Source organism: Psammomys obesus, unplaced genomic scaffold (assembly GCF_907164565.1).
Source record: "Psammomys obesus unplaced genomic scaffold, mPsaObe1.curated_primary_1811, whole genome shotgun sequence".
Lineage (NCBI taxonomy): Eukaryota > Metazoa > Chordata > Mammalia > Rodentia > Muridae > Psammomys > Psammomys obesus.
Genome location: NW_026587216.1, coordinates 30,247,098 through 30,268,394, shown reverse-complemented (window position 1 = coordinate 30,268,394; position 21,297 = coordinate 30,247,098). Strand labels below are relative to the sequence as shown.

The following is a 21,297-nucleotide window of genomic DNA, read 5'->3' as shown; positions in this document are numbered from 1 at the left end:
AAGAAAGAAAGAAAGAAAGAAAGAAAGAAAGAAAGAAAGAAAGAAAGAAAGAAAGAAGGAAGGAAGGAAGGAAAGAAAAGATGGAAAGAAAGGATGAACCAAGCCAGCCGAGAACCAACATTGCCCTTTCTCCCTGACTGCTTTGACTTTTACTCTGTCATCCCACTCCCTGATGATATATGGAATCAGTCTAAAACATTAGCTAATTTTTTCCTCCTCTAAATTGTCTATAGTATTTTTTTAATAAGGCAAGGAAAAGTAACTATTGTAGAACTTTATCTGAATTTCACTATAGTAAAACCATTTTGAAAACAAACTCTGATACACATGCCAGTAAACAGCACCATTGAAAATCAGTGAGTCGCATAAAAAAAAAAAGACATGAATGCAGAAAGAGGACTAGTCAGAAAGAGAGACCAAATGAAAATAATGAGGAGACAGGTATTATTAAAACACATTATGTATCATAATGAAACTTTTATTATTTGAAATTAACAAATGCTAATAAAACCTTAAAATCATATATAAAGGCTTTTATATTTTTTCATTAGGTCATTTTATGTGTTTTTAAAATAAATTTTATTACTATATCCTCCCCCTTGACATTACAAATAATAGATTCTACAATATTAGGCTCATAAAATATGGCCATAAACTGTCGGTGAGAAGCAACTTTTTGTAGGATGTTTCACAATGCCAGTCACATCTAGAAAAACTAATTTTGAACATGAGCAAATTCAACCCTGCATATGTACAACTTGGTTGCTAATCTGGTCTGATTTTTTACTCTGTCACTTATATTAATCAAAGCGCCACAAAATTAATTTTGTTTTTAAACTGTGTTTATAAAACCATATTACTCTCCGAGCTACTTGATAAAACTTTGGATATTTACAAATTTAGCTATGGAAATCTATCATTTGCACATACTTTAGCTATATTTTAAAACTTAAGTATATCCTTAAAATTTTCTTCTTGATTTTACAAGTACAAATAGTTTCCAACATTTGTTTTTATATTCATGCAATTTCTGTGTTAAAACTTTCCAAAAAATATACTAGACATATAGGTCATTCGTATCTGCATGCTGAGAGAAACAAGGAAAAATGAATGCTATCAGAGTAATCCAGCACAGCAATGTGCAATCCAAACAATACAGTGTTCATCTGAGTTTATTTCAGAATTTCATTCATTAACAACAAAAGGCTATCTGTTACATGCCTGCTGGAGAATATAACAGAATATAAAATATAAAAATTACCATGTCCTCATTGAAAGAACAAGATCTCATCTGTAGACATTTACAGAGGATTTGGTTGGAAGGTTTATTGCTACTCCATCAGGTAACCTTAATTTAGGAAATCTAGACATCCATGGCTTTTGCTTTAATGTATTAAAATATTGTTGGATTTAGCTTCAGTGTTACTTCTGTACATAAAATACAGCAGCTATGTTTTTCTGACACACTATCACTATAGTTTTCAAAGTTTTTTTTTTTTTAAACTGAAAGGTCACTAAAACAGGATTGACCTTTCTAGAGATCATCAATAACAACAAGCTTATTAGGTTGAAAAGTTATAAATTTGCTTCAAAATTGTATTGACATCATGTAGATATTTCCAGTCATCTTACTCCCTTTATAATTCATTTTAAAACTCAAAATGTTATGCCATTAATCACTAAAAATATTGTAAGATTTAATTACAAATATGAATTATACATGTCCATACATTATAGAGATATGCCTATAGCAAATAAATATACAAATATATACCAGATAGCCAGGCCAGGATAGCAAAGAATGAAACATTTTTTTCTTTTTTTTAATTTTTATTTTATTTTATTTTTAATTACACTTTATTTACTTTGTATCTCCCCTCTAGTTCCCTCCCTCCTCCCCTCCCAATCCCTCCCTTCTTCCCGTTTCTCCACACATGCTCCTTCCCATGTCCACTGTGAGGGGAGGGTTTCTTTTTCTTCCTTCTGATCTTAGTCTGTTAGGTTTCATCAAGAGTGGCTGTATTGTCTTCCTGGTAAGGCTGCTCCCCCCTCAGGGGGAGGTGATCAAAGAGCAGGCCAATCAGTTCATGTCAGAAGCAGTCTCTGTTCCCATTACTATGGAACCGACTTGGACACTGAACTGCCATGGGCTGCATCTGTGCAGGAGTTCTAAGTTATCTCCATGCAGGGTACATGGTTGGAGTATGAGTCTCAGGAAAGATCCCTGTGTTCAAATTTTTTGGTTCTGTTGATCTCCTTGTAGACCTTATGTCCTCTCCAGATCTTACTATTTCCCACTTCTTTCATAAGATTTCTGGATTCTGCCCAAAGTTTGGCCAGTAAGTCTCAACATCTGCTTTGATAGTCTGCAGGGCAGAGCCTTTCAGAGGCCCTCTGTGGGAGGCTCCTAACTTGTTTCCTGCTTTCTTCTTCTGATATCTATCCTCTTTGCCTTTTAGGATGGGGATTGAGCAAAACACTTAAAGAAATGCTCAACATCATAGCCATCAGGGAAATGCAAATCAAAACGACCCTGATATTTCCCCTTATACCCATCAGAATGGCCAACATCAAAAACTCAAGTGACAACACATGCTGTAGAAGTTGTGGAGAAAGGGGAACCCTCCCCCACTGCTGGTGGGAATGTACAACCACTCTGGAAATCAATCTGGTGCTTTCTCAGACAACTAGGAATAGCACTTCCTGAAGATCCAGCTATACCACTCCTAGGCATATATCCAAAAGTGGCTTAAGTACACAATAAGAACATTTGTTCAACCATGTTTGTAGCAGCTTTATTTGTAATAGCCAGAAGCTGGAAACAACCCAGATGCCCCTCAACTGAAGAAGGGATACAGAAATTGTGGTATATCTACACAATGGAATATTACTCAGCAATGAAAAACAAGGAAATCATGAAATTTGCAGGTAAATGGTGGGAACTGGAAAGGATCATTCTGAGTGAGCTATCCCAGAAGCAGAAAGACACACACGGTATATACTAACTCATATAGACATGTAATATAAGATAAACCTACTAAAATCTGTACACCTAAAGAATTAAACCTAGGTGAATCTTTGGTTTCTGGTTCTAAGAACTAATAGAATATTGGTTGATATGTATATATTTTGAATTTATAACGTTTAGGCCTTACAGATAGAATGCATTCAGAAAAAAAAGTCTAAATGTTGCTATTAAAAATCATAGCCATGTCAGAAATAGTCTCTGTTCCCTTTACTAGGGAAAAACCAATTAGTTACTGAGCTACCACGGGCTACATCTGAACAGAGGTTCTAGGTTATATCCATACATGGTCCTTGGTGGAATATCAGCCTCAGAAAAGACCCCTGTGCCCAGACATATTTTGTCCTTGTGGAGCTCCTATCCTCTCCACATCATATAAACTCCCCCTTCTTTCATATGATTCCCTGCACTCTGCCGAAGGTTTGGTTATGAGTCTTAGTACCTGCTTTGATACACTGTTAGGTAGAGTCTTTCAGAGGCCCTCTGCGGTAGGCTCCTATCCTCCTACTTGTTTTTTCCTACATCCAATGCCCATCCCATTTGTCTTTCTAAGTGAGGATTGATCATCTTACCCAGGGTCTTCTTTTTTATTTATCTTCTTTAGGTGTATAGATTTCCTTATGTTTATCATATCTTATAAGTCTAAATAAGTGAGTATATACCATGTGTGTCTTTTTCCTTCTGGATACCTCACTCAGGATGATCTTTCACACGCCCCCCCAAGGGAGGAGCAGCCCTGCTAGGCCACAGAGAAGGACTTTGCAGCCAGTCCTGAAGATACCTGATAAAACAGGGTCAGATGAAAGGGGAGGAAGTCCTCCCCAATCAGTGGACTTGGAAAGGGGCAGGGAGGAGATGAGGGAGGAAGGGTGGGGATGGGAGGGAATGAGGGAACGGGATACAGCTGGGAAACAGAGTTAATAAAATGTAACTAATAATAAAAAAATAAAAATTAAAAAAAAAATCACAGCCATACCACTTCTTGGTATATACCCAAAGGACTCAACAGCCTATTCCACAGATACTGACACAGCAATGTTCATTTTCAAGCTATTCATAATAGCTAGGAAATGGGAACAACCTAAATTTCCTTAAACAGTTAAATGGATAATGAAAATGTGGCACATGCACTCCACAGAATACTATTCAGCTACAAAGAAAAGATTTTAAGTTTTGTGGGTAAATGGATAAAACTATGGAAGGTTATAGTGAGTGAGGTAACCCAGCTTCAGAAAGACAGATGTATTTTGTCTCATCAGAGCCTACTAGCTCCAAATTTCAGATGTACACACACAGCGAATGTACACAGGGATTATTGCCAGGTACAGGTAGTGAGGATCAATGGAGAGGGAAATGACAGGGTATAGGTCATCTAATCTGGGGACTATGAAAAAAGGGGCTTTAATTAGGAAACAGAGCGAAAGGGAAATTCAGAAGAACAGAAGATTCCTGAAGGAATAATAATATTGCCTATCTACCTTAAAACAACAACAACAGAAAAAAAAACTGCATACATGAAGAGTTTAAATGAACTTTTAAACTTTTAAACTTTTCTCATCTGAAGCAGATGAGGAAGTGCTTCCTCCCAAAGCGAAGGATCATGTAACGAAAACTTCAAACCAAGCGTAAGAACCCCTCTTTTGTGTTGTTGATCACAGTTGTCAAAAAGACTTCAAAATCGTACATCCTATTGCTATTGCCTGTGACTGACCCCAAGATGAGGAAGATAACTTTCAGTGCAGCAGACACCATGCACATGGCACGGGTCCCAGAGGACCTGAGTTAGAACCAACTGAATGCCTCCTTCCTGAGTGTTAGCTTCAAAAGGCACCACACAAGTTTTCAAAAGAGGAGGACAATGAACAGTCCTACCTAGCTGTGATGCCTGTGAACCATACAATGACCAACACGGGACCACGATCCTTAGGGGCACTACTCGCATAAATACTACCTTGGTAGCAACCAGCCACTCTCTGGTTAAACTTAAGACCTTTTCAACAAGATAGAAATCAGATCTGGGCTCAAAAATCTAGCCAAATACATAGTTTAGTCATAGGTCTTTGTGGAGAACCTACAGCTACCATTTTACTTAGCCAGCATAATTCCTGAGTACATTCTAAATATTTTTACTTATGCCCACAGATCAATGTAATCCTCATGCCTCTTCAAGGAAATTTCTCTTTTAAAGAGAATGGGGAACATTATAGGTAACCACAACTAATCAAAACGCAGCGTTGAGCTCGGTCCCAATGAATACATCCACAAAGAACACCATTACCTTAGGCAGAGGGAACATTGCAGGAAGAGGGAAGAAAGATTTTAAGAGCCAAAAGAGCAGGGAATTTGCTGAGAGGTTGTGTCTCCTAGTAATATCAGAAACTGCATTTATAAAGCCTCACCAACATGACTGTCTCAACATGAGCATAGTGAGAATGATGCCAATAGGCACGCTGATGTCAACAGGAAAAGCTCAGGAGGCCTCCACCATATGCAAGAAATTAAAAGCAACTATGGAATACTGAAAGCAAGAGAAGAGACTTCCCGAGGGACAAACGTACTAATTAGTTATCCAATTCTAAATGGTCAACCCTAAAATAAACATACAAGTAATGCAATTCAGACCAAGCAGGTTACATTTAGGAATGTGTATTTATATAAGTATACATATATGCATATAACATTTTTGAAAGAAAGAAGAGTATATAAGATGGGCTGGATGAAAACAGCTACCAAAAATGATATAATTATACTTTCAAAAATAAAATTAAAAATTAAAAAGTAACTAAATAACTAAAAAGACAATTTTTGAAATAAAAATAATATTATTAAATAAAATAGACTCATCACTCAGAGAGTTGGCTCTGAACTCTTAAGCACCAATCGTGTCTCAGTCTCCTGAGCTGCTAGGATTATAGGCATATGCCACCACACCTGGCCAACACCACTCCTGGACATACACCCAAAAGATGCTCCACCATACCATGAGGACACTTGCTCAACTATGTTAAGAGCATCTTAATTTGTAATAGCCAGGAACTAGAAACAACCTAGATGTCCCTCAACTGATGAAAGGGTAAAGAAACGGTGGTGCATTTATAAAATGAAATTTTACTTAGCAATTAAAAACAAGGACATCTTGAAATTTGTAGGAACATGTAAGGAACTAGAAAAGATCATCCTGACTGAGGTAAGCAGAGCCTGAAAAGACATTCAGGGTATGTAGCCATTTATAAGTGGAGATTAGCCTTAAAGTACAGGATAACCATGCTACAGTCCACAGACCTGAAGAAGCCAAGTTGCAAGGAGGGCCCAAGGGGCGGGGGATGCTTGAAAGGAAAATAAAATAGGTATTGGAGGTGGATGGTGGGAGGGAACTGGGTAGGAGAAGGGATGAGGAGGGGAACAGAGGTGGAAATTGAAAGTAGAGAGGGCCAAGTGAGAGAATGGAAATTAGATGTGGAGGGCATCTCTTGGATTTGCCAGAGACCTGGAATAGGGGAGGCCTCAGAAAGTCTACGGTGACACCCAGCTGAGACTCCTAGCAGTGGGGAATATGGGGCCTTAAGTGGCCACCTCTGTAGCTAGATGGGACTTCCAGTAGAGGAATAAGATACCAACCACCCAAAAAAGCTTCAACTCAAAATTCGTTTTGCCTACAAGATGAACAGGAACAAAAAATGGAACAAAGATTGAGGGAATGGCCAATCAAAGACTGGCAATAGTTGAGACCCATCCTCTGGGAGAGAAGCAATGCTAACAATATTAATGTTACTCTGTTATGCTTGTAGACAGGAGCCTAGCATAACTGTTCTCTGAGAGGCTTCACCCAGCAGCTGATGGAAACAGATGCAGAGACCCACAGACATTAGACAGCCAGGGAGTCCTATGGAAGAGGTGGGAGAATGATTGAAGGAGCAGAAACAGTCAAGGACACTACAAGAAGACCTACAGAGTCAACTAACCTGGACCCTTGGGGGTTCACAGAGACTGAACCACCAACCAAAGGGCATGCATGGACTGGTCCTAGGTCCCCTGCACATATGTACCAGACACACAGCTTGGCCTTCATGTGGACCCTCCAACAACTGAAGCAGGAGCCTTTCTGGCTCCGACATCTCCCTTTGGATCCCATACCTCAAACTGGGCTGCTTTGTCTGGCCCAGGTGGGAGAGGATGCACCTAGTTCTGCAGGGACTCAATGTGCCAGGGTGGGTTGCTACCCATGGGGGACCTCCCCCCTTCACTGAGGGAAAGAAGAGAGGAGATTGGGGAAAGGGGTATGCTAAGGGAGGATGGGGAGGAGGGGTACCTGCAATCAGAATGTAGAGTGAATAAGTAAACTTTAAAAAAGTAATAATAATAATAATAATAATAATAATAATAATAAACTCACCACACTAGCAGTTGGATGTTTTGTCAGGTAGACTTTCACTTTAAATATCCCTAAATAAATAATTAATTAGAAATTCACAGCATTTTCCTAGTTCTGACAAGCATAATGTATAGAGACCATTTCCATCTTTATAAGAAAATTGAAGAACACTGGAATCAGCGGCCCATTGAACCATCTCAGAAATGCCTTTCTAAGCATGGAGAGACGAGCAGATGCAAAGAACAAGTAAGGTCAACCCAACTGGACTCAAGGCTGGGGACTCCTCTGAAGAAGCTGGACAGCATGGGAACACAAGGGGACACTTGATGCACAGAACCAAACTTTAAGAAAGAATCAAAGGACAGGACAGATCTAAAATCTGCAACATAAATTTGCCTGTGAGCATTTATCAGAAGCTTGTAGCTGAGAGAATGAGTGATTTTAAATAAGTAAAATGACCTGAAGCCAAATGTCTGTGAGTAGTTCAGTTAGTGGTGCACAGAACTACAGTAGCACACAACCAACATGGATTAAGACAAAAAAGAGAGAGAGACCAAATTTAGGCAGTGTTTAAAATCTTACACAAAAGCTAAACAAAGGGAGTCTCGAAAAAAAGCTGTGGGTGGGAAGGAGAGGAAGACCCTCATCATCAGGAAAGAAGGTAAGATTTATGTTTTGTTTTTCACAAAAAAACTGTGCATGAATACTGACATCTGGCATATTTAGTTTTTTATCAAAAAAAAGTGTAAAATTTGTGTCTTCATGGCATGGAAATTTTTCTGTCAACTGTGAGTGGAAGACAGACATATTGGTAGAAAGGGAAGGAGCAAAAACTCAAATCAGTAAAGGAAGAGACTGAACTGAGCGCCACATCCCTGACGTGTGAAGTGTGTTATAAGACGGTCATGTGTGAAAGAAACAAGATGAGGAAACAATGAGCCAAGTAAGCATGGAGATGAACCACATTCCCTCCTTAGCCTTTCACCTACCCCAGTGCAATCCCAAGCAACGCCCTTAGAGATAACAGGCTATCAAGGAGTCAAATGAAGAAGACGGATCTCGAGGGATGTGTGTGAGGAAGAGAGACACTGCTCTACCACACAAGACATGAAAGTCAGTTGGTATTTCAACCTGTGAAATTGTTGCAAATGTAAATTAGAAACTCTGGCACGTCAATTAAACTTTTGTGAACAATGAAAATCACTGACATGCTAGGAAAGAGAGAAAAGCATAATCATTTTTAAAAACGTGTGTCAGAAAAATTTTAGAAAGGACATAAAGCAATGAATGACAACTTGCCATAAGAACAGTAGACATGACTAAAGGCATTCAATAATAATTTTATGTTTGAATGGTATAAATTTTTCAAGTGAAAAGCAGGCATGGAGAAGACAACATTCAGATAGCCAAACAAGAACTCAACTATAAATTATTTAAACTATCTCTTTACATAAATTAATATGATAGGCTATCATTAGAAGTGTGAATAAGAAACACAAAGGAAAGCTGACATAGAAGTTTAAACACTCATTAAAGGAAAAATTATGAGAAAAAATAAAACAGGGTTTTTCCTAAGGTCATTCATTGGAGAACACCGTTGTTCTTCAAGATTAAATACTCGATATGAACATTTATGAAGTTTCAAAAAAAAAAAAAAACCTAACAGACAAATGAATTGCTTTTCACAATCACACCCTCTTTCCAGAACTAGAAATTTTCAAGTCTGGCACAGAAAGGATGCCACTGACATTGATGGTCCTAGCATGAAATGCATCCACTCTATTTTAGTTTTTGTGGAAAATTCCCAAAGGCAGACCATATCATGGAACAAAACAATTAACTTGATACATTTTAAAAACACTAAAAGAATGCCTTCAGATCATATTGAAATCATAATAACATCTCTATAATAGAAAGATGGATGAATTTTCCTCAGTTAAAGAATACTCTTTGTCCTCCCTATTCAGATGATACAAGATGGAGCAAATAAAGGAAAGAAAATTATATGTGTGTCTGATCTAAAGATAATGAGATGCAGTTGTTAGAGGAAAATCATATGATTAAAATGCATTGATTAAAAAAGAATGACATAAAATGGCGCCCAAATGTGCACCTGAGAAAATTACAGAAAGATAAGCCACATAAGTTTAAAGCAATTTCTAAAATTTGGTATAAAAGTTACAGCTAAAAGCAATGGGGCAGAAAACAGGAAAGCGGTAGACAGAATAAAATCAGCATCTTGTTCTTTGAAACATAAACAAATTGATAATCGTCTTATGGCTTCTCCTGCTGTAATAAAACACCACGATCAAAAGTGCCTTAGGAGTAAATGTTTTCAGCTTATCACCATCTATCACTGAGGGAAATTTCGGTAGGAACTCAAAGAGGGCAGGAAGCTAACAGAGGCAGGATGTGGGTGCTGTGGAGGAGAGCTGCTTACTGGCTTTCTGGGCTTGTGTTTTTATTGTACTCTGCAGGACCACCTGCCAGGGGCAGCACCATCCACAATGGGCTAGGACCTTCCTCATCACTAAACGAGAAGTTGCACCACAGGCCTCTGCACAGTGGGAGCATTTTCTCAACTGAAGTTTCTTCTTTAAAAATGACTCTAAAACTAACCAGCATCATGATCCTGTAGGGAAGGTTACTCAAGGACAAAGACAAGAAGGAAATGTCTAATGTTAGATAGAAAGGCAGGCTTATTACTCCATTAGATCAAAGAATAACCAGGGAGTATGTGTTGAGTATATACTGATAAGCTTGATGATGTGGGGAAAAAATCAATTTTTAAAATATACTATCCAATACAATTAATAGAGAATACATATTTATTTATTTTTGAATAAGACATTTTATTTCAAAATTTAAAAAGCAATTATATCAACATTCTTTTTAATCTCCTCTTAAGTAATCTTTTTTGTTATCATTTATTACAATTTAATCAATCTGTATTCCAGGTGTGGCCCCCTCCCTCATCTCCTCCCATTCCTACCCTCCCTCCTTCTCTCCCTATGCTCCTCCCTTAGTCCACTGATCAGGGAGGTCCTACCCACCCCCCTTCTATTTGACCCTAGCCTATTTGGTCTCATCAGGAATGGTTGCATTGTCTTCCTCTGTGGCCTGTCAAGGCTGCACCCCACAGGGGGTAGGAGCCTACCACAGAGGGCCTCTGAAAGACTCTACCTAGCAGTGTATCAAAGCAGATACTAAGACTCATAACCAAACCTACGGAAGAGTGCAGGGAATCATATGAAAGAAGGGGGAGTTAGTATGACATGGAGAGGATAGGAGCTCCACAAGGACCAAATATATCTAGGCACAGGGGTCTTTTCTGAGACTGATACTCCACCAAGGACCATGTATGGATATAACCTAGAACCTCTGCTCATATGTAGCCTGTGGTAGCTCAGTAACCAATTGGTTTTTCCCTAATAAGGGGAACAGAGACCCGTTCTGACAGGAACTCAATGGCAGGCTCTTTGAACTCCCTACCCCCAAAGGGAGGAGCAGTCCTGCTAGGCCACAGAGAAGGACTTTGCAGTCCTAAAGATACCTGATAAAACAGGGTCAGATGAAAGGGGAGGAAGTCCTCCTCAATCAGTAGACTGGGAAAGGGGCAGGGAGGAGATGAGGGAGGGAGGGATTGGGAGGGAATGAGGAAGCAGGATACAGCTGGGATACAGAGTTAATAAAATGTAACTAATAAAAATAAAAAAAATAAAAATATTTGAAATTAAAAAAAACTCAAGTGACAGCACATGCTGGAGAGGATGTGGAAAAATGCAAACTTGTACAACCACTTTGGAAACTACTCTGGCACTTTCTCAGAAAATTGGGAATAGCTCTACCTCAGACCCAGCTGTACCACTCCTTGGGCATAAACCCAAAAGATTTTCTACAAGATACATACAACAAGGACATTTGCTCAACTATGTTCATAGCAGCTTTATTCATAATAGCCTGAATCTGGAAACAACCTAGATGTCCTTCAACCGAAGAACAAATAAAGTAATTATGGTACATGTACACAGTAAAATACTACTGTGTATTAAAAACAAGGAAACCATGAAATCTGCAAGCAAGTGGATGGAACTAGAAAAGATCATCCTGAGCGAGGTAATCAAGATCCAGAAAGACACACATGATATGTACTCACTTATAAGCAGATTTTAGCCATATAATACAGGATAAACACATTACAATTCACAAACACAAACAAGATAAGTAACAAGAAGAACCCAAGGGTGGATGCTTAAATCTCACTGAGAAAAATAAATAGAATAGATAGCACAAGTGGTTGAAGAAAGGGAACAAGGTAGGAGAGGGAGTGCAGAAAGAAATGAGGGTGAAGACCAAACCTAAAGAGAGTGGGGAGGCACAGACAGTGGGTCTATAGAAAGAAGAGAAACCCCATGGGCAAGGGCCTTTCTGTGACAACTTAGAGACCTAAGACAAGATAGGCTTCTTGGAAGACATGGAGGTGATTCCAGCTGAGACTTCTAGTAACAGGGGTCATTAAGACTAAAGAGAACACCCTCTAACTAGACAGGACTCCTAGTGAAGAGAGGGGATCACCAATGCACCCACATAAACATTAACCCGAAATATACCCTGCCCACAAGATGTATAGGGATAAAGATAGAGCTGAGATTGAGGGAATGTCCAACCAATGCTTGGCCAAACCTGAGACCCACCCCCACGGAAGAGCGCCAACCCCTAACACTATTAACAATATTCTGCTATGCTCACAGACAGGAGCCTAGCATAACTGTCCTCTAAGAGACCCCACCCAGTAGCAAATCAAAACAGGTGCTGAGATGCACAACCAAACATTGGGTGAAGTGTAAGGAGTCTTGTGGAAAAGTGGAGGGAAGGATAGCAGGATACAGAAGTGACAGGAGCTCCACGAGAAGACCATCAGAGCCAACAAACCAAGGCCCAGAGGGGCTTGCAGAGACTGAAGCACCAACCAAGGACCATGCATAAACGGGCCCAGCTCCCTCCACAGATGTGTCTCATGGGAAGCTCAAGATTCATGTGAGTTCCCTAATAAGGGGAGCAGGGCATTGTCTCTGACATGGGCTTTTTCCTGCTTTTTCAGCACTCTCTTCTGGTGAGGGTTCCTTTGCCAGGCCACAGAGAAAGAGGATGAGCTCAGTCCTGATACAACTTGATGAGCTGGAGTGGCTGGGTAGGGGCTGTCTCTTCTTTTCTGAGGATTAGGGGAGGGAAGAGAGGGCAACAGGGAGAAAGGTTAGGACCAGGAGAAGAGAAGGGAAGGGGCTACAATCAGAATAGAAAGTGAATTAATTAATTAATTAATTAATTGTAAAGAAAATAAATAAATAGATGAATGAATAAATAAATAAATAAATAAATATTTAAAAAATTATCAATCTACCAAATGCCTAATAAACAAAGTCAAATCTCTGCACTTTCCAGAAAATTGAGGCAGAAGCATCATTTCTTAATTCCTTTCTTGAAGCTAGCACTACTTTAGTAGCAAAATCATTTGGATAGAAAATGAAGCACAGGGTCAGTATCTCTTGGAGTATAGATGGTTAACTTTATACAAAATGTCAACAATAAAGTCCAATAGCGAAAAGAACCATGTGCCACAATTGTGGAATGAAAGGCTTGTTTGACATTCAAAGGTAAGTAATAAAATCTACCACCTCATTACACTTGACATTGCAAAATCCAATGACATGACAGAATATGCATATAAAGCAATAAAAACCTAGCACTTGTTCATGGCAATAAAGACTGCATGTAAGAAATGGCAGGTCCCGGGTGAAATTTTGAATTTTCTTCACTAATATAAGGAACAAATGAATAATTTTATCTTTTATTACTATGATTTGGCACCCTGATGTGTATTAGGACAATAAGACAATGAGTTAATAATAAGATTGTAATCTTTTTAATTTTTTTGTTTTCCAATGATATAATTTTTAGCCAGTTCCAAGAAATTGACCCCTTCTTTCCCCCGTAAAATATTCTGGAACCAAAACCTTGCATAAGGCAAAGTCACAGGATACAAATTTAGTTTTATGGTTTAAACAAAGTGTTCTTCACAGATGGAAGTATGGGCTGTGTGAGCCCAGCTGTTAGGGCTTGGTGAAGGCAGTAGGTAGAAAGCTGTAAGGTAATAAGTAGGCCTTGCTGAATATTGGGTGTGCCTCAAGCAATATAACTGCGCCCTGATCCCTCTTTTTTCTGTTTCTAGTCAGCCCTATATTTTACTTCTCGCTGAAGTTCTGTACTGCATCAACATGGATCCAAAAATCAATGAAGGCACAAAACTATGGGTGAAATTTTGACATTATGAGTCACAATAAATCTACCTTTCTTAACTACATTTTGAGATGAAGCAGCAAAAATAGGTGAAATATCAAGTTGTAATTTTGACAAAACATATGCATATCACTGGATGGGAAAGTAAAACACTTGGTGAAGAAATTGAAAATTCCCACTCTATCTTTCTGGGCTAGAAGTCCCAGTGCTGCTGAGATGCTAGTTCAGCTGAAGCTCTCTGCAGACTCAATCAAAACACTGCTGTTCACACTCCCAGTGAGCTCTTTAATAAGTAGGTATGAAGTGTCTTTGGTTTATGCAAAAGGATCAAAGAGGTAGACAAAATAATGTAGGAGAAGGAGGAGGGGGAAAGGGAGGAGAAAGAGAAATATTTACATTAAGTAATATAAAGTTTATATAAAAGCTATATCAGAAAGGCTGGGTATTGGCAAAAGAAAAAAAAACAGTTCAATAAAGCAGATTAAAACACAATAATAGACTCCACAGTGAGAGACATAAGTCATAGTAGCCTACTAGCAAAAATTCTATGAAGAGTCTCTTCAACAAGCGCTGTCAATATGTAATGTCAGAGGCACAAGTAGAGAAAAAATTAGTGGCATATAAAAAGGAAATGAACAAAGAAATAGAGTCCATCGTAGAGAGACAGGAATCCAAATTCAAACACATGAAAGAAATGGTGCAAGGCATGAAAACAGAATTAGAATCAATAAAGAAAACACAAAATGAGAAAACCCTTGAGCTGGAGAACTTGGAGAAAAGATCAGGAACCACAAAAGTAAGCATCACCAACAGAATACAAGAGATGGAAGAGAGAATCTCTGGAGCTGAAGACATACTTGCAGAAATTGATATTTCTCTCAAAGAAAAAGTAAAATCAGAAAAGTTCCAATCACAAAATATCCAAGAAATCAAGGACGCTATGAAAAGACAAAATCTAAGAATAATAGGAATTGATGAAAAAGAAGACTCCAGGCTCCAAGGTCCAGAAAATATTTTCAAGAAAATCATAGAAGAAAATTTTCCCAACTTAAAGAAAGAGATGTCCATAAATATACAAGAGGCCTACAGAACACCAAATAGACTAGACCAGAAAAGAAACACGTCACGTCACATCATAGTCAAAACACTAAATCTACAGAACAAAGAAAAGATATTAAAAGCAACAAGGGAAAAAGGCCAAGTAACATATGAAGGTAGACCTATCAGAAACACACCAGACTTCTCATCAGAAACTATGAAAGCCAGAAGGGCCTGGGCAAGTATCATGGAGACTCTAAGAGATCACAAATGTCAACCCAGACTACTATACCCTGCAAAGCTTTCAATCAACATAGATGGAGAAAACAAAATATTCCATGACAAAACTAAATTTACGCAATATCTATACAGCAAACCAACCCTATAGAAGATACTAGAAGGAAAACTCCAATCCAACGAAAACAAATTCACCCAAGAAAACAGGGCATACAGATAATATCCCAACAAAAATGAAAAGAAAACAAGCAATGAAACAGAGTAAGATCACCGACTCCATTACAAAAGGAACTAACATGCATTGGTCACTATTATCTATCAATATCAATGGACTCAACTCACCAATAAAAAGAAACAGGCTAACAGAATGGTTACGGAAACAGGATCCAACATTCTGTTGCATCCAAGAAACACACCTATGCAACAAAGATTAAACACTACCTCAGAGTAAAGGGCTGGAAAAATGTTTTTCAAGCAAATGGTTACAGAAAACAAGCTGGAGTAGCCATCCTACCATTTAATAATATAGACTTTCATCCAAAGTTAATCAAAAAAGATAAGGAGGGCCACTATATTCTCATCAAAGGAAAAATCCACCAAGAGGACATCACAATCTTGAATATCTATGCCCCAAATACAAGAGCACTGACATTCGTAAATGAAACATTATTAAAGCTTAAATCATACATTGATCCTAATACCCTAATAGTGGGAGACTTCAACACTCCACTCTCACCAAGGGACAGATCAACTAGACAGACACCAAATAGGGAAATAAAAGCACTCACAGAATCCCTAAATCAAATGGACCTAATAGACATCTACAGATCTTTTCACCCAAACTCAAAAGAGTACACATTCTTTTCAGCACTGCATGGAACCTTCTCCAAAACAGACCATATAGTGGGTCACAAAGCAAGTCTCAACAGATACAAAAGGATTGAAATAATTTCTTGTATACTATCTGACCACCATGGACTAAAGCTGGACATCAACAACAACAGAAACAACAAAAAGCCGACAGACACATGGAAACTGAACAACTTACTACTCAATGACAGTTGGGTTAAGGAAGAAATAAAGAAAGAAATTAAAGACTTTCTAGAATTCAATGAAAATGAAGGCACAACATACCCAAATGTATGGGATACATTGAAAGCAGTGCTTAGAGGAAAATTTATAGCACTAAGTGCCTACAAGAAGAAATCTGTAACATCACATACAAACAACTTAATGGCCCAACTGAAAAGCCTAGGGAAAAAAAGAAGCAGATACACTCAAGAGAAGCAGATGGCTGGAAATAATCAAACTAAGGGCTGAAATCAATCAATTAGAAACAAATAAAACTATCCAAAGAATCAATGAAACAAAAAGCTGGTTCTTTGAGAAAATCAACAAGATAGACAAACCCTTAGCCAAACTAACTAAAAAGCAGAGAAAAACTATCCAAATCAGCAAAATCAGAAAGGAAAATGGGGACATAACTACAGACATTGAGGAAATCCAAACAATATTAAAGCTTAAATCATACATTGATCCTAATACCTTAATAGTGGGAAAGAATCTTCACCAACCCTTTATCTGACAGAGGGCTAATATCCAGTATATATAAAGAACTAAAGAAGCAGAAAAGCAACAAACCAAGTAATCCAATTAAAAAATGGGGAACAGAGCTAGATAGAGAATTCTCGATAGAGGAATATCGAACGGCAGAGAAACACTTAAAGAAATGTTCAACGTCATTAGCCATTAGGGAAATGCAAATCAAAACAACCCTGAGATTTCACCTTACACCTATCAGAATGGCCAAGATGAAAAACTCAAGTGATAGCACATGCTGGAGAGGTTGTGGAGAAAATGGAACCCTCTTCCATTGCTGGTGGGAATGTAGATTGGTACAACCACTTTGGAAGTCAATCTGGCGCTTTCTCAGACAACTAGGAATAGTGCTACCTCAAGACCTATACCACTCCTAGGTATATACCCAAAATTTGCTCAAGTACACAACAAGAACATTCGTTCAACCATGTTCATAGCAGCTTTATTTGTAATAGCCAGAACTTGGAAACAACCCAAATGTCCATCAACGGAGGAATGGATACAGAAATTGTGGTATTTTTACACAATGGAATACTACTCAGCATTCAAAAAGGAGGAAATCATGAAATTTGCAGGCAAGTGGTGGGATCTAGAAAAGATCATTCTGAGTGAAGTATCCCAGAAGGAGAAAGACAAACATGGTATATACTCGCTTATATAGACCTACAAGATATGATAAACATAATGAAATCTACACACCTAAAGAAGATAATCAAGAAAGTGGACACAGGCAAAGATGATCAATCCTCATTTAGAAAGACAAATGGGATGTGCATTGAACGTATGACAGGAGTCTACCACAAAAGGCATCTGAAAGACTCTACCTAGCAGCGTTTCAAAGCAGACACTAAGACTCATAACCAAACCCTCGGCAGAGTGCAGGGAATCATATGAAAGAAGGGGAGTTAGTATGATATGGAAAGGATAGGAGCTCTACAAGGACCAAATATATCCGGGCACAGGGTCTTTTCTGAGACTGACACTCAACCAGGGACCATCTATGGATATAACCTAGAACTTTTGCTCGGATGTGGCCCGTGGTAGCTCAGTAATCAAGTAGTTTTCCAAAGTAAGGGGAACAAGGACTATTTCTAACAGGATCTCAAGGGCAGGCTCTTTGACCCCCCCCCCCCAGGGAAGGAGCAGTCCTGTTAGGCCACAGAGGAGGACTTTGCAGCCAGCTCTGAAGATACCTGATAAAACAGGGTCAGATGAAAGGGGAGGAGATCCTCCCCTATCAGTGGACTTGGAAAGGGGCAGGGAGGAGACCAGGGAGGGAGTGTGGGGTTGGGGAGGAAATGAGGGAGAGGGATACAACTGGGACACAGAGTTAACAAAATGTAACTAAAAAGAAAAATAAAATTAAAAAAATATATATGTAATGTCCACATGACAAAGATGCAAATGACAAAACCCCTGACCTAGAAAGAAACAATACATGCCAGACAAAAACTCACAGCAGGGTACATACCGGTATAGAAAAGGCAGTCGGAGCATCACTACAGGAAAACACAGGATGAAACACAGTGAGTTTGAATTTTATGAAGTCTCACATATAACTCCAAAAGTTGAAATGAACTATTATAGAATTATTTTTCTTTTAAAATTAAAAATTTTGCCTTCCAAAAGATACCACTTAAAATTTAGAATTTAAGTAAAACTTAGTAAAAAAAAAAAAAAAAAAAAAAAATTAATACCCCTGGGTGATAATAGACTGGTTGTAAACCCTTAAAATGAGTCTGGAAAATGCTAGAACAACTAAGCAATCTAAATTAAAATGGGTCTGGGATCTGGGGGACACTTTACAGAGGATACTATACATACAGACAGCTAAATAAATGTACATATTAAAATTCACTCAATGTAACTGTTATTCAGTAAAGTGTCAAATTTAAACAAGGAGATAGCATTGCACAACTGTTAAAAAGTGTGGATCCTAGAGACCTAGTGGTCTCTAGAATTCCAACTTCTGGCAGAATTCAGAGAGAATCCCATAGTTCTATCCAGTCTCAAAAGCAAACAAACAAATGTCCTGCTGCTGGTATGGACACAAGGGATGGAGACTTCTGAAGACGGTTTGGCAGAGTGTACTCTGCTTGATCACAGCCTTTCTCCAAGATCTATGCATTGTACTTCTGCATGTTTACCAGTTCATTTTGAAAACTTGTTTGCAACGATTGTGCTCTATCAAAATTTTCACAGCTGACAAAAAAGTAGAAGGGATCGAGACAACCTTCAGGAAGTGAGGTAACAGCTGGCTTCATCACCAGCACTGTAAACGGGACTGAGCAATAACGCGAACAGACTGCCAAACTGTGAAGACACTGAGTAGAACGCACATTGATGACTGAAAGGAAACTAGTCTGAGAAAAACTACAAAGCACACATGTCTCATTACATCTCGTTCTGGAAAAACAAGGATGAGGTAATAATAATAATAAAAAAAAAAAGCTCAGTAATTCCAAGAATATTATTTACATCATTAAAGCCATACTGAGTGCTGGTGCAATTGTGAATACATGGTGTCATTTATGGATCAAAGAACACAGAACATGAAGTGAAGCGATGCACACGCTGGCCCAGCCTGGAACCCCAGAACCTGGAAGCTAGGAACAGTTAGCTGACAACGGTAAGCAATTCGTGCCGATTAAATAGGAATCTCAAGAGCAAGGAGACCTCGTGGAGGACTCAGACTGAGAGACTGAATAAATTGTAATAAATGATAATAATTTAAAAAGGGGGAAAAAAGAGTCATCAGTATCAATTCCCAAACAGGGAAGTATTTGCAGATGTCGTCTTTGAAAAGGTAGAATACACATAGACATTCTATGCCGCCGAGGACAAACCTCCCGTTGTCAGTCACGGAAGTCAGCCACTTCATGTGCCACCAATCCTGGTGAGGTGGAAGGACCCACTTGATGGGTGTTCGAGGAGGACTGACCCCGTATTAACGGCAGGGAGGGAATTTCTTTGTATCTTTCCACAGGGTCAGCCTGGCCCAGTCTGGGTTCCAGCCCACAGTGTCGAACAAGACCCCTTAGGTCAAAAAGATGGCACACCTGGCGATCATGGAGAAGGCTAAAAGAAAGTGGCGAAGACACCCGAGGATGTGCAACCGGGTCACCTGGACAGACATCCATTCCCTCTTTGACATAGCCGGACATAGCTGTCCCCGCCAACCCTCCTTCTCTGCCATTCTAAAGGCCGGTTTAATCATGCTTTAATACTGATGCCTTGGCTAGCCAACCTGCCCTGCCCCCAACACTATGCTCTGGCGGTTTTATGTCAGAGAAACATATCAGGGGAAGGATCGGATAATCAGGACAGAACAGATGGCTCACTAGTGGGTTGTCAAAAACACATAAAGATCGCAATTTACCCAAATTCCAGCCATGCCCCAGATGACTTCCTTTGCTTTCCTTTCTTATAAACAGACCCATCACCCCTTAAGGATGTTGACAATTATGGGGGGATGTCTCTACTACTCCTGCAGGTTATAACAGGGCTTCATAAGAGGCCATGATAATAGGGGGAGATCTACCCACCTAGCAGACAATGATATTGACTTTTTTCTGAATATTTATTGAGGACCCTTGGCATAAATGCTGGTGTACAGGAGTGATGAGTGAAGGCTATCAAAGCTTTGCTAAATATCTCACTGCTAACCTCCATATCTTTTGACAGCTTGTATGCACAGCTAAGCCTGGATAGCTCAGTTGGTAGAGCATCAGACTTTTAATCTGAGGGTCCAGGGTTCATGTCCCTTGTTCAAGTGTCATCTGTGCTCTTCCCATCCCCCAGAGGTCACCAGCCCATGAGGACAAATATAGTGGCAACTTCAGAGAGGCAGCTCATTTTATTGTTTCAGGAGTAAGGTATACAAGGGGTTTAGGGAAGGACTGGTTGGATATAACATAATACCTAGTTATCATGCAGGCAGAGGGAAGGAGCAGGATTCATGTGCTGAGTCAGGACAGGAGGCTCTGTGCAGGGTCATCCTGCAAGCAAGGTAAGGCATCTGTGCCTGGAAATGCTTTCTAAATAAGGCAGAGAAGAGGAAGCTCCGCTGAGAAAGGTAGTCCTCCATTTGGTACCCAGTGTGGAAAGCCATCTGGACATGGTGGACTGCGACCTTAATAGCAGAGTCTCCGCTGCAACTGAGGCTGTGCCTTCACCAGTGGCCTCCCCTCTTTCCGGGGATTCTGATTCTGCTACACAGTTCCAAGACTCAGCTGATCCGCATGACCCCTTCAGGACTTCAAAATCAGTACAACGTAAGAGATACTTACACATTATCTGCCATCATTCCCCACTGGACCTTAGCTTCTGAGTACTGATCCTAAAGAAATACTTCCAAGAAGATTTCAACCTGTCGATGCTGGTCTCTTCTTATAGCAGGAGTTTAGCTAGCCCCAGCTGACTACTAAAGCAAAGGTTTTCTTATTGTTTGCATTTGTTGTTATTATTCTCTTCAGCTAGTTGAGAATTTAACACAATGTGTTTTGAACATATTTGGCCTCACCTTAATCACGCCTAGATCCACTTCCACTTTTCTCCTTGCCCGGATTTGTGTCCTTTTTTATAATCCTAGAAGTCAAGTGTGTACTCTTACATCAGTGCTTCTCAACCTTCCTAATGCTGTGTCCCTTGTTCCTCATGTTGTGATGACCCCACCACCACCACAAAATGGAGATCCTGCAGCTTTGGCTCAGCAGGACTGGCCTCTTGC

The 21,297-nt window shown here is 39.3% G+C and overlaps 1 protein-coding gene and 1 non-coding gene across 3 annotated transcripts in view; one reads left to right on the top strand and one right to left on the bottom strand.

Moving 5' to 3' along the window:
• The window catches only part of Sntg1 (syntrophin gamma 1), a 624,894-nt gene that overhangs the window by 346,853 nt on the left and 256,744 nt on the right, over window positions 1-21,297 (bottom strand). The gene's annotated exons all lie outside the window — the stretch shown is intronic.
• Window positions 20,270-20,343, top strand: Trnak-uuu (transfer RNA lysine (anticodon UUU)). The gene has a single exon. It is a non-coding gene; the product is annotated as a tRNA-Lys (tRNA).